This window comes from Ursus maritimus, unplaced genomic scaffold, assembly GCF_017311325.1.
Source record: "Ursus maritimus isolate PB19 unplaced genomic scaffold, ASM1731132v1 scaffold_4, whole genome shotgun sequence".
NCBI lineage: Eukaryota > Metazoa > Chordata > Mammalia > Carnivora > Ursidae > Ursus > Ursus maritimus.
The window spans coordinates 63,077,690-63,089,391 of NW_024426552.1; positions in this window are offsets into that span (position 1 = coordinate 63,077,690).

Sequence of the window (11,702 nt, forward strand, 5' to 3'; positions counted from 1 at the left end):
GCGATTCTACATTTTAGCTATAGAAGCATTTCCGTGGTTTTTGTGGTTATTGTGGCTAGAAATGAATTTGGGAGCCATGGAAGAGGTTAGATAGCTCAAATTAATTGATCAGTTTAAGAACTAAGAAAGCAGTGAGACTTTACTGCAGGTTAAAACTACAATTAACTGGCAAAATCCCGACTCTGGCTTTAATTTAGTACTTCTAATTAACATATTTACTCTAAGCTTAGTCTTTTCTAAAATTACTTTTATTTATAATTTTGGAAAGGCATGAGTAGAAATGAGAAAAATATTTAACAATTTTTTACAAACCTTACGCATATAAATGTTCAAAACTTGTATATTATCAATGACATTAAGTTGCCTGCCTCCTAAAAAGAAGAATAAAATAACTTTTTTCTTGCAACTCTGTGTGAGAAACTTTATGCCTCTTAACCTGCTGCCAAATTTTAATTTCTGCTTGAGTTACAGTAAGCAGCAGAATATACTTTGACAGTTTAAACCAGAAATAGAATGTTTTTAAGACTGTTTTAAGACCAGAAATAGAATGTTTTAAAACCTGTTTCAAAAGGGTCCTCTTAAGAATTAGACTTTGTTTTGGATCAAGATCACATACTGGCAGGAGCCCTCATATGTGAAAATTGCAAATACTTAAAATAATACAGTTTTATGCTTTTAAAATGTGCTATGTGTCTGTGATAAAAATTAAGTGACAGAAATTTGATATGAGAAAAAATGATTTGAATGTGATTCAGAAATAGTTAAGATCACAAATCAGTGAAATGAAGGGAGAAGGATGGAAATAGTCTCAAATAACAGAGAAGGAAGCTGCCTGATAGAAAGTTTTGAAGAAATGTTCAGATTAATGTGAGAATCCCTTTATTGTTCATTATAATAAGCCGTATCTCAGCTACCATGGATGCTTCTCTCTTCCTTGCAGCCAGATAAGTGTAAATTCAGCAGGGTGGGCCTTAAAACTATCCAGGCAGCTGGGAGAGTTCTGAAAATGTTGTGGGAGGTGAAGGAGCGTTGGTGGCTTCTTGTCCTTCACAGTGATGCGCTGTCTTGTGGCGAGCTGAAGGAGATGTCAGAGACGCAGTGGGGGCACTGGAGAGTGTGAAGGGAGGAGGAGACAGCGCAACGCATTATCTAGGGAGAGGGATATGGATTTCAGGGAATTGTGAGAGTATATGGTGTATTTGTCCACTTATCAAAACTTAACCGTCAAGCAACTCTTGGGTCAAACTGACTATATTTCAGGATAAGTCTCCTGATTAGGATGTTATTGAAAAATGAAGGGACACCAAATGAAGGGCGCTTCCTCCTTCAGCCACCCTGTTCACATTTCCTGGGGGCAGGAACGGTGTCTACTTACCATGGCACCCGTCCCTGAGACGTAGTATGTGCTCAATAAATAGTAAATGAAATAAATGCATGAATAGGTTTTGGCATACCTGATTAAGAGGCCTTATTGCCCAACTGACTGCAGAAAAACCAGGAGATAAGCTGAGTGAAGAATCATTTCTTAAACCATTCTAGCTGGAAGGCAACATACTGTTGTTAAAGCATGGGCTTTGGCTTTTATGAGGTCTAGGTTTCAGAGCCCACCTCTGGAAATAAGATTTCTCTTATTTAATTCTGATTTGGTTACTTAATCTCTTTAAGCTTTGATTATGGAGAATGTTGTCTGTTTCATAGACTCATTATAAGGCTAAACCTAAAGGGCTTACCATAGTACCTAGTTCAAAGTAAATACTCCACGAGTAGTGGTGATTATTATTATTATTAGCAGTAATGGTAATAGTAGTTATTGTTATAACTATTACTCTCTCACGCTTGTTTTATCATGATCAGAGTAAAGAGGAAGTTGAGAACAGTCTTTACTTATGATGGCACAATTTCCTGCATAAACTGTGGTTTTCTGCCTGGGTCATGTTTTAGGGATTATAGTTTGAGAGGTTGGTCTGAACTCTCCTTGCCTCTGAGTTTTGACTCCCCACATTTATGCTTATTATCCTGTCCCCTAGTTATATCAAGACATCAGGCCTCCTAAACTGGATTTCTACCTTCATTCCAGCTACCTCTGGATTCCAATAGGCGTTCTGAAGCACGGCTTTCATTATCTCAATCTATCTCTCTCCCTCCTCCCCTGACTCCTTGTCTCCTCATTAGTTGTCAGGTGAAGGCCAGTTGCTTTGAGTTGTTTCGTTGCTGAATCGCTTTCAGTTTGGTTTATCCAATTTGTCCTGGATGGCTTAGAATTCTGCCATCTTCCTACCAGCTGTAGGATCTCAAAATGCCAGTTACTCTCTGTTTAAAGCAGCACTGAAGGCAGAAGGAGCCGTAGTCTTCGAATCCATTGTGCAGAGGCAATGGCCTCTGTATTTACGGGGGCCCAGAGTGAGTTTGCAGTCAGTTTCGTCAGTTAAGGTCTACAGCTTGGTTATCGCTAACAAGTTCTTTCTCTGCCTTAGTGTACTCTTGCTGGACAATTGATAGATTTAGAGTCTTTCCTGAGTCTCTTTCCCCAAACCAGTCTTCTTTATTAAAGTTTTTTGAAGATTCAAATAATAACATGGCATTTTCAGATCTGGATGTCTTTAGCTAAGCATTTGTTAGAGCTATAAAAGCATCCTGATGGTTACTCCCGTCGAAGTCACTCCATTTAGGGGTTTTTCTTATACCTGAGGAGGTGTATTTCTTGGCAACTGTTCTGGCAATTTGAGTGGCTATATTATCTTTTTAATTTTATCCACTTACTAAGCATATATTCCATAATTGGGTTGTTTTACCTTTTCATAGCAACAACTATAAACAAGCTAAAATACTTCTAGTCCCCAATTTATTCATTCTCAAATACTCATGGAGCACGTCTACGTAAGACGTGAACTACATAAAAGTGAACGATAGGGGCGCCTGGGTGGCTCAGTCGTTAAGTGTCTGCCTTCGGCTCAGGGCGTGATCCCAGGTTCCTGGGATCAAGCCCCACATCAGGCTTCTCCGCTGGGAGCCTGCTTCTTCCTCTCCCAGTCCCCCTGCCTGTGTTCCCTCTCTCACTGGCTGTCTCTCTCTCTGTCAAATAAATAAAATCTTTAAAAAAAAAAAATGCGAACTATACATTGGAAATGTATAGAGATAACTAAAAATAATGGCTAACATTTATTGGTTATTTTCTAAGTGCCAGGCACTGTCCTAAGGGCTTTGTAGCCATTATTTTACTTAATCCTCATACTCATTCTATAAGGTAGGTATTATTATCCCTATTTTACAGATAAGAAAACTGAGCTGTCGGCAAATTAAGTAACTTGCCAAGTCACACAGTTATGATGGGGCTGGATAACCAAATAGTGGAATATGACTCCAGAGTTTATGATTTTGTCAAATACAATCACTGCCTTTAAGATACTTAAAGTAACAAAAATTAAACGTGAACCCATAATAAAAAAAAAAATCCAATTTAAAAATGGGCAAAGAATCTGATAGACATTTCTTCAAAGAAGATGTACAAATAGCCAATCAATATATGAAAAGACGCTCAATATCACTAGCAAATGCAAATCAAAACTATGAAAAGATGCCATTCGCACCCACTAGGATGGCCAAAACCAAAAAATAATGAGTGCTAGTGAAGATAAAGAGAAATTGGAACCCTCCTACACTGCTGTTGAGGATATAATATGGTACAATTACTTTGGAAACCAGTCTGGTAGTTCCTCAAAAGGTTAATGAAAGAAAGAATTACCACGAAACCCAGCAGTTTCACTCCTAGCTATAGATCCAAGAGGACTGAAAGAATGTTCATACAAAAATTTGTACACAAATGTTCATGGAGGCATTATTTATAATAGCTAAAACATGGAAACAACCCAGAGTTATATCAACTGATAAATTGACAAATAAAATGTGGTTATCCATACAATGGAATTTTATTTGGCAATAAAAATAAATGAAGTGCTGATACATGTTGCAACATGGATAAATTTTGAAAACATTATGAGAACATGTAAGTGAAAGAAACCAGTCACAAAAGACCATATAACATGGCATTCCATTTATAGGAAATGTGCAAAATAGCCAAATCTACAAAAACAGAAATAGATTAGTGGCTACCAGGGGCTGAGGGAGGAGGGAATGAGGAATGACTGGTTGGCACAGTTTCTTTCTGGGGTGATGAAAATGTTCTAAAATTGAGTGTGATGATGGTTGTACAACTTGTGACTATACTCAAAACCATGGTATTATATACACTTTAGGTAAACGAATTGTATGGTATGTGAAATTTATCTCAATAAAACTGTTATAAATCTAAAGTTACTGAAATAGAAAGTAACATTTGGTAGCTGGCATACAGATGCATAACCAAATATTATGAAAATTTGGAGTAAAGGCACCTTTCCAGGCTGCTGCAATTAGGAAAACTTTTGGTAAAAATGGGATGAGGCATGTGGAATTGGAGGAAAGGAAAAGAAGAAGGTATTTCTTGAGAAAGAATGACAAAAACAAGAAGGAAATTACAGCCTATGTCTGGCTGGAAATGGAGAAGGGTCTGGTTTGGCAGATGTGCTTTGTGCTGATGGTTACAATAGCCCAAGTATTGCCACACTTTGGAGAATAATGGGAGAAAGTATTTAAAATTGTGACTTTGCCCCCCAAATCTAAGGTGTGCTGTTATGACATGGTGTAAGGAAGAGTAAAGCTTGAAATGATAAACTGGTCTAGATCATGGTGGGAGAGGTATGAATACCAGGTGAGGAGACCATCTCTGATTCTTTTCTTTCTGGAAGCTCTACATCCCATTTCCTTAGTAGCTCATGTAGACATACATGAAAAGACTGCCAGCCTTGGGGCAGTCTGTGGGAAGTAGCACCTGTAGAAAAAGCCTTATATCGGAGTACAATGTATTCTTCCCAGTTTCTTGGTCCTGTTGTGATGTTCCTCCTCTGCCTTAGAGTGGAAGTCAAATGTATGTCAAGCCTCAAGCCCTATAGCAGGAGTTAGAGAAGTGATACATACTGATCACAATTATTTCACTCTGTTATGTTCCATTTCATAGTTATTTTATTGAGCATACCATGTAAAAACAAATCTATGATAGATATTGCAGGAGCTTATAAAAAGACATCACTCAACAGTTCATGTTAATGGATGTAGTTTTAAGTTCATGTTGAAACTCTGTAGGTCTTTTCTTCACTCAGCCACTAAAAGTGATTGGAGGAACTGAGAGGTTCTGGAGATCCAAAGTGAAGAACTAACTGCTTCATATACAGTCCCGGTGGGGTGAGGGATCGAGGGTGAAGCTGCTTTCTGGCACCCATTCCAAGCAGGAGGCCTCCTGTTCCTGTTTTTATCTTCTTGGCTTTGTTCTAACAAGTCTGCTTACAAGGAGAATTGTTCCTTCAAACTCTGGTCTAGAGCTCACCCGGGCTATGTAGTGAGTTAAGGACAGGGCAGCCCAATTCAGACCCAGACCCAGTAATCCATGTGCGGTGGGGGAAAGACACCCTAATGAAAAGCTGGCCACTGGAGAACTTGAGCTTAAAGTTTAACGGAGATACAAATCATACTTATCCCTGAGAGGATGGAGACTAAATTTCATTTCCTCTCCTTCCTGTACCTTCACTCTGCATCACACTATGTGTGTAAGTTCTGTCTGTCCATTTCCTTATTTTTCCATTTATAACATATTTATCATAATGTAAATATAAAAGGTCACTATAGAAAATTAAGAAATATGTAATGAAAACAACTAAAATGACACATAATCTCACCATCCAGAAGTAACCACTGCTAACATTTTGGCATATTTCCTTCCTTTTCTGTATGCACATATTTTTTTCCCACAAGGTTGCAATCATACATACGTGTAAAGATATTTTGTTTTGTATTTTTATTTTTCACTAAAAGTTGTATAGTGAACATTTTCTGTGTCACTTAATTCTTTTTCAAAAATGTGATTTAAAAAATTGGGCACAGAATGATTCCCTAGTATTGGACATTATGGTGTTCTCTTGGTTTCACTCTTTCACCATAATGCCTTGCAAACACTTCCTTTTTTAGCCAACAAATGCAGCTATTAGAAATACTAAGTCTCATGGAGCTCTTTACTGACCTTTTGCTGCAACAGCTTGGTAGAAACAGTATCACCAAGCCTTCTCCCTGGGGACTGCCACACAACTGTCCCTTTGAAGACATACTGCCTCCTAACTTCCTTCCCACCTGGTTGATCAGAGGGACCAGCTGTGATACAGGTAAGCTCTTTCAATAAACAGACTGTTTAGAGAGATTGTTGGCTTTGATTATGAAGTGGAGAGCCAAATGAAGGGTAATGTGACTGAAGCATTTAGGTATCCACTCCAGCTGTATCTGGTTCCTTTATGCGTATGTTTCTGCATAGAGCGCATTCATAGACTTCTCATAGTTTCTCTGTAAATGAGAGGTGAAAAGGGTACCAGCCCTAGAGGCAATCAATACCTGGGTGCACTCTTGGAGTTCTCTGTTTTGGTATAGTTAATACTCTTCTTTAGTAGGGTATGAATTTATTTTCTCTGTTTTTTTTTCTTTCTCTTTCGTGTTATATGGTAAACTTTGTAACACCAGATCCAATTTAATTTTGATTCTGTATTAAAATTACTATGGGCACCTCAAATATATGGAACACCATAACAGACATATGGAAGACAAAGAGAACACCTTGCCCTTAGGGAACTTACAGTCCAGTAGGGGTGATAAGATATGCATACAAATAACTATAAAATAAAGTAGACCAGGTTGTAAGAATATTTTTAGTGATGGAGAAATGCTCACAAAACAGTGTCATGAGGAAAATTAAACTGGACACTAAAATGTATATACAAATTGAGTTCTCTTAAAAAGTACACATATAAAAGACTGAAAGAAAATTCTCAAATGCTAATAGTGGTTGGTGATGGACTTAGAAGAGATTGTAGCATTCTTTTTTATTCTTTCAAACATGTTTTTACAATGAATCTGCATCACTGTTAGAATCACTAAAACTATGCTTTGTTAAATGAGGGAGTACTATATAGAAGTACAAAATAAAATGGAAGTAGGGAGGGACAAAGATTGTATCTACTGGGGTGGGGCAATTGGGAAAGCTTTAAGATTTATGTCTTTCCTAATTATGAAAAACTTTCCTTGGAAATAAATATCGTGGAAATAGATAATGAAATTTTATTGAGCTGAGAAAGCATATTGTATTCCTACAACTTTTTCCTCCATGACATTTGTCTACAATCTCTCTCTTTCTCTCTGTTGACTATAGCTCTAGTAGCTGTTACCTGCATATTGCCTTTTAAATTTTATATTATTTTAGACATGTCTTTCAATTTTTTTACTAATTATACCACAGGGAGGTATTTCCTGAATCAATGGTTGTTGTCATTCACTAATCATATTCCTAGTTAGAATATATAAGCTTGGTAAATAATCTATCCACTCGTTCTACTGACCCCGGAAGTGTTTTATTTGGTCATTGGCTGGCAAGGGCTGCTCCTTTATTCTCTTGTTCTTCTGTATCTGTTAATAGTCAATGCGCAGAGCGCATATTCTCCAGGGCCTAATGGGCCTCTAGGAAAGAGACTTGTTGTAATTCTTCATAAGCCACCTGCTTCATCAGTTGATGAACTTCCTGTTCTCTTGCTGGATGCGCTGCGTGATACAGGACTTCCCACGGTGTGCGGTGAAGTGGCAGAGTTTTGTCAGGACAGACTTTAGGTGACATGCACAGACTTCAGCTAGCCTGAAAGGTGAGAGTGTTGAGTCTGTGTGACCTTGGATGAGTTATTTACTCTATGCTTTAGTTTCCTCTTGTCAAATGGAAACAATAATAACAACTACTTCATAGGCTTAGTTTTAGATTCAATCTGTCATTCATATGCATTTGATGTATAGTTGCCATTAGTATGGGGATCATAGACCGGGAGGACTGTGGCGGCTTTTCCTCTCCTTAATAGATTATAGGAAGAAGAGGAGGCAGGAAAGCATGCTGAAAGGATATGATCATCTTACCTTTCTTCCTTCCTTCCTTCCTTCCTCCCTCCTTCCCTCCCTCCCTCCCTCCCTCCCTCTCTCTCTCTCTCTCTCTCTCTCTTTCTTCCTTCCTTCCTTCCTTCCTTCCTTCCTTCCTTCCTTCCTTTCTTCCTTTCTTCCTTTCTCCAAAATAGTAAGGGACAAAGAACATGCACAGAAATACTTGCTATACAAGGTGATCCATGCAATGACAAAAGTATGTTCAAAATACAGACGGGGGATGATGAACCGGACTGGGATGAGGGAGGACTTTGGGAAGAAGTGCTACTTGGGCAGAGTTGTGAATGGTAAGTGGGTATGGGGAGGGGCAGGTGAGGCTGGTGATGATTGGAGTTGTGTCAGGTGAGGAGGGTTGGGTTAGCACTATGACTTAGGGATGGTACTGGTGGAACTTGGACTGTGGGGGAGTCTTTAGAGATGAGACCAGAGAAGGAGACAGGATCCAGCCAGTGAATAAGATTGACCTCACCCATATGGAGATGTACATTTGTGTCAGGGCTTCTCAAAGGGACTGAGTGCTCCCTGAGCCCTTTCTCCTACCTCTTCCAGAGCTGCCCTAGGCTTGTTAATTCCATTCCTATTAAAGTGCAGCCCTGGCTGGGCAGACTGGTTTAGTACTGTCTCTTGGTTATTCTTCTCTGTTTGGGAAGCCTCACTCCATAACTTCCCAGACGCACCTGCTTATCTACTGTTACACCTCGTCCACTGTTAATTTTCCCCCGCAACACCCAGACGGTCAGCAACAACCGGGAGGCTGTCCCCGACCCCTCGGATATCATCTCAGGGCTGACTCTGATCCAAACGAATTCAGATGGGACTCAGCTAGAGACAGATCTGCACACTCTAGAACTAGAGTGCCAGGTTCCTACAGCAAACGCAACAAACATGCCTGTAGTAGCAGCCTGAGTGAACTGGGTTCAGTGGGCATCCCACATAGACTACCAGGGGCTGGCAGTACGTGTGGTGGGTGTGCTGCCTGGAGGGGGTGCCCGTGAGGCCTTCCTCAGACCCAGCAGGGCGTGGCTGGGTTATGCCGGCCCTACTCTTTCTCGCCAGAGACAAAGTCTCTACCTTTCTCTTCGTTCCTTACAGAATGTCTCTCTTCTCGGTGATGGTCAACATGCTGCTGCTAGTCCGTGATGCAGGTGAGTCACTTTTCAAAAAAACTTAGTGGGTATTTCTGAAACAGCGTGGGGAAGAGTGAGGAAAATAGTGATTTGGAGATTTTAAAAAACCAAGCAAATGATTTAATCTCTCTGAACCTCAGTCTTTTCATTTGTTAAATGGGAATAACAATGCTATTTTTGTGTCACAGGTAATATTGAAGGACAGATGGGAAAATCTAACAGGCACAAATTGTAAAATATTGTTTTTTTAAGGGGCGACTGGGTGGCTCAGTCGTTAAGCGTTTGCCTTTGGCTAGCCCTGGATCAGGCTCCCTGCTTGGCGAGAAGCCTGCTTCTCCCTCTCCCACCGCCCCCCCCCTTTGTGTTCCCTCTCTGTCTCTCTGTCAAATAAATAAATAAAATCTTTAAAAAATATATATTGTTTTTAAAAAAATATTTATTTGAGAGAGAGGCAGAGAGATGGCAAGAGAGGACGAGCAGGGGGAGAGCGAGAAGTAGGCTCCCCACTGAGCAGAGAACCCCGACATGGAGCTCAATCCCAGAACCCTGAGATCATGACCTGAGCTGAAGGCAGAGGCTTAACCAACTGAGCCACCCAGATGCCCCAAAAAAACGTTGTTTATTTTTTTTAATGAGAACCCCCCCCTCCCAATTTGGTTTGTCCATTTGAGTCCATATTAGATAGTTACATTTACTCACACCTATGATTTGAACTTCTCTAACCAAAACAAAAATATCTAGATATTCCTCCTCACTTCCAGTGACTCTGACAAATGTCGATTTAGGATATAGTGTCACAGAATATTTGAAATCAGGCCTGTCCTGAAAAATCTGAATGGGCAGTCAATGCAGGGTTTTTATAATTCTTCATTCTCAATTCTTCAAAAATATTGGGATGAGGGGTGCCTGGGTGGCTCAGTCATTAAGTGTCTGCCTTCGGCTCAGGGCATGATCCTGGTGTTCTGGGATCGAGCCCCACATCGGGCTCCTCTGCTGAGAGCCTGCTTCTTCCTCTCCCACTCCCTCTGCTTGTGTTCCCTCTCTCACTGGCTGTCTCTCTCTCTGTCAAATAAATAAATAAAATCTTTTAAAAAAAATATTGGGATGAACAGTGTACAGATGTTGAAACTGTTGATGTAATTCAACTAACCAAAGGTATCTATGCAAAAATGCTTTATAGACGCACATATGTCTAAAACCTGCAACATAACTACTTCACAAAGTGATCAAACATATTTCCGGTTCTCAGGCATAGGCCATCTCCCAGGGACCTGCAGCAGTTTGCCAAAGGTAGCAGCAGCTTGAGGACGTCCTCAAGCTCCAGAGATCTACTCGGAGTTAGTGCAAGACTTGGTCCATCCAGATTGCATTTACTGGCTCTTTTCTTTTGATGCTTGGTTACTGTGTGTTGGTGTGTAGGGAGGCAATCCACTCATAGCCAACAAAACAAAACAAAACAAAAACCCCAAAACCCCAACCAGATAAAAGAATGAGTGTATACATAGGTGAGAAAGAGAAAGGTGTATTAGTTCTGGTAATACCTTTCACTTTATAGCAATATTGGTAGCCTAATACTGTGTGCTAGGTACCATAGTAAGTGCTTGAGACGTAGTACCTTTCTGCAGTTTTGAAAGTGTTTTCTCACATTATCAGCTGTTTGCTTCAGTTTCTTAGGCATTGGGAAGCTGACGACACAGTGGTCTAGAAATAACAGATTGAAATAGACAAAAGAGTGATTCAGATTTAAGTGCACCATCTGCAGACACATCGGTCAGAGGTTGGCGTTTACATTACCAATTACATCATCAGTAGATTGTGTTTCACGATTCTTTGGCTAGAGTCTTTAGATTCCTGCGTCTGAGACCCTTTCCCTTGGGAAGAAGGGGTTCAGCTGCAGCAAGACCTCCTGGGTATAACCTGAGAAGCTAGAATTAAGGACCTCTCATGAGTAAGCTACATATTTTTATGAGAGATTGGGAAGAGGGGCAGCTTACTAAGGTATCCACCCGTCTGGTCCACTCTTTCTGTCTCTCTGGAAAATTACTGAGCAATGTCATATAAAAACAGCCCCTAAGATCCGAAGGTATTTTGTAATAGCCCCAGGGCAGGTATTTTTATCATAATTATACACTAGGAAGCTGTAACTCAGAGAGAATAAGTGACTTACCCATCGCCAAATGACTAGTAAGAGGGGCTTAGAACTAGAACAAAGGGGGTGCCTGGGTGGCTCAGTCGGTAAGCATTCGACACTTGATCTCAGCTCAGGTCTTGATCTCAGGGTCATGAGTTTGAGCCCCACTTTGGGCTCTGCAATTGGCGTGGAGCTTACTAAAAAAAAAGAAAAGAACTAGAACTTAGATTTACAAATCTTCAGACAGGAATTTTTTAATAACTATAATCCACTGCTTCTTGATTGTAACCACATCAGAGAAATAACAATTTGAGCAAGAAAACATTTCATGTTTTATATGCACATCCATCCTTCTTAGGGTCACACAGGTTATTTTTCCTTGCCTTCTTCTTTCC